Source organism: Dromiciops gliroides, chromosome 1 (assembly GCF_019393635.1).
Source record: "Dromiciops gliroides isolate mDroGli1 chromosome 1, mDroGli1.pri, whole genome shotgun sequence".
NCBI lineage: Eukaryota > Metazoa > Chordata > Mammalia > Microbiotheria > Microbiotheriidae > Dromiciops > Dromiciops gliroides.
In genome coordinates, this window is record NC_057861.1 from 459262633 (window position 1) to 459265881 (window position 3249).

A 3249-nucleotide genomic window follows, 5' to 3' on the forward strand; every position below is an offset into this window, starting at 1 on the left:
TTGTTTATGGCAGCTAGGTAGAGCAGTGGATAGAGTGCTGGACCTGGAGTCAGGAAAAACTTCATTCAAATTCAGCCTCAGACACTAGCTGTGTGACCCTGGGCAAGTCACTTCTCCCTGTTTGCCTCACTTTCTTCATCTGTAAAATGAGCTGAAGAAGGAAATGGCAAACCACTCTAGTATCTTTGCCAAGAAAACCCCAAATGGGGTCAGAAAGAGTCAGACAGGACTGAAAATGACTAAACAACAAGATCATGGTACTCTTGTCAACTGAAACACTGTCCTCTGAGACAAACATTGGCATATTTTTTTTTTCCTGGACAGTTTAAGTGGTATAAGCAATATCGAATTTTTTTTTCTTTTAACACTTCCTCTCTATCCCCATGCAAGTTAAGCCAGTTTTTCCTTAAAACATATTGAAACTGTCTCTGAGATATGATTGGCTGAGGGGTCTATTGACATAGCTTCCTGGTTACCTGACACAAAACAATCAAGATACTTAACTTCTGATATTTCATTCCGCACACTAAGCGGCATAAACAAGACTGGAAACTTAATCGAATCAATGCTTTATCCACAGAACTGGCTTGAGTCAAATTTCTGTTTTTGGGTTTTTTTTGGTTTTGGTTTTTTTTGCGGGGCAGTGGGGGTTAAGTGACTTGCCAAAGGTCACACAGCTAGTAAGTATCAAGTGTCTGAGGCCGGATTTGAACTCAGGAACTCCTGAATCCAGGGCCGGTGCTTTATCTACTGCACCACCTAGCCACCCCTTGAGTCAAATTTCTGGTCTACAAAATTCATTTCTGCCATAGCTATTTGGTTTCTGATCAGATTCTTCTCCAATTAATGCTTTCATATACCCTTTACCTGTCACATTATAGATAATTCTGCTCAAAATCAAGTCAATAAGGATTTTTCGGGTTCCTTGTTAGTTTTCATGAACATATGTGTGTAAAAGGGACTGGCCAGTGGGAGCCCAGTCATTTGAGCATTCACAGTGTGCTTTAACTGGTATCAATCCACATGTAAGCTTGGTGAGCTTCCTCCATAAACGCATACATAATGGAGACATCCTGCCCCTGATTTCCAAGCAAATATTAAACTGAAGTGGGAGCCTCTAGAAGGCTCTAGAAATCCTTTCCTAACTCACACTAAGTCTACTCTGTGCCAGGCACTCACTGGTAGTGCTGGGAATACAAAGAAAGGCAAAGCATAGTCCTTGCTCTTAGGGAACTCAACCACATGCAAATAACCATGGACAAGCAAAGTATACCCGGGATAAATTGGAGGTAATCAACAGAGGGAAGAGACTAGAATTAAGGAGGACTGGATAAGTCTTCTTGTAAAAAGGTTCCCTACCTCCCATCTTTGTTTTTGGAGGCCATGGGGGTTAAGTTACTTGCCCAGGATCACACACCTAGTTAAGTGACTGAGGTCAAATTTAAACTCAGGTCCTTCCAACTCTTGAGCCAGTGCTCTATCCATTGTGCCACCCTGTTACCTCAAAAGGTGGGTTTTAAGCTGAGAAATAAATGATGTCAGGGAAGCCAGGAGGTGGATATGAGGAAAGAGAATTCTAGATATGGAAGATGACTAGTGAAAATTCCAAGTAAGAATATGGGAGTTTACCAGGCAAGGAATAGCAAGAAGGCCAGTGTTACTGGATCACAGGGTAGGTGGGGGAGGGGGTAAAATGGAATAAGACTGGAAAGGTAAGAATGGCCAGGTTTGTGAAGGGCTTGGAATGACAGGATTTTATATTTGAGGTGACAGAAAGCTATTGCAGTTTATTGAATAGGGGAGTAACATTATTAGATAGGCACTTTAGGAAGATTACTTTGATAGTTGAGTCTCAGAGGTTGGACTGCAGTAGGGAGAGATTTGTGGCATGGAGATCAACCAGAAGGTTATTGCAACAGTCCAGGCATGAGGTCACAAGGGCTTACATCAGGGTGGTGGCAATAGCAGAGAAGGGGGAATGTAGGAAAGATGTTGCAAAAGCAAAATGGACAAGACAGATAGAATATGGAGGTGGGAGGTAGTGGGAGTTAAGGATGATACCTAGATTCTAAGTCTGGGTAACTGGGAGGATCTCAGTACCCTCAATAGGGATAGGGAGGTTTGGAAGAGGGGAGGGTTTGGGGGAAAGATAATGAGCTCAATTTTGAACATACAGAGCTCAATTTTAAACATAAGATGTTTATAGGACATTTAATTTGAGATGTTTAATAGGCAGTTTGAGATGTGAGACTGGATATCAGCAGAGGTTAGGGCTAGATAAGGGGACCCAGCATAGAAATGATAATAGAATCCATGGGAGCTGGTGAGTTGACAAAGTGAAACTGGATAGAGGAAGAGAAGAAGAGGGGTCAAAACAGCCTCATGGGACACCCACAGTTAGCAGGTATGACCTAGATGAAGATTCAGCAAAGGGGGCTGAGGAGGACCAGTCATATAGGTAGAAAGACAATCAGGATAGAACAGTGTCATGGAAACCTAGTGGGAAGAGAAGATCGAGAAGAGGTCTGCAAAGAGGTCAATAAGGATGGGGTCTGAAAAAAGATTTGGCAATTAGTAGAACATTGGTAACTTTGGAGAGAGCATTCAATAGTTTGGAATGATGGAATTGGAAGTCAGACTATAGAGGATTAAGGGAGTAAGAGGAAAGAAAGCAGAGGAACTGATTATAGATGTCCTTCTTAAGGAATTTAGCCACAAAAGAGAGGAGAAATATGGGATGATAGCTACTGGGGATGCATGGATCAAATGAGAACTTTTTGAAGACGGAGGAGACATGGGTATGTTTGTAGGCGGTTGGGAAGCAGCCAGTAGAAAGGGAGAATTTGTAGAGTGAGGGAATGGGAGTGAAATCAGATGTAGAAGAGAAGATGGAATGAGATCACTTGTGCATGTAGATGGGTTTGTCTTGGCAAAGAGAAAGGCCACTTCATGTAAGACAGGAGTGAAGGAGGAGAAGGTGGCAGAAGGCATCTGGGTGGTGTGAGAGGAGAGAAAAATGAGCTCTCAGCAAATGGCCTCTATTTTTTTTTCCAATGAAATATGAGGCAAGATTCTCAGCTGAGAGGGTGGCTGGAGGTCAAGCAGATCTCTCTTCAGGGTTGACTCCTCATTTGGACCAGCTGCTGTGACCACGTCAGACTCTGCTGTGGTGTCTAATTGCAAGAGTTGGTGTGGCTCTTCCAGCCTTTCAAAGCTCACAAAGTCATAACTTGGTCTGCCTAGCTCTGA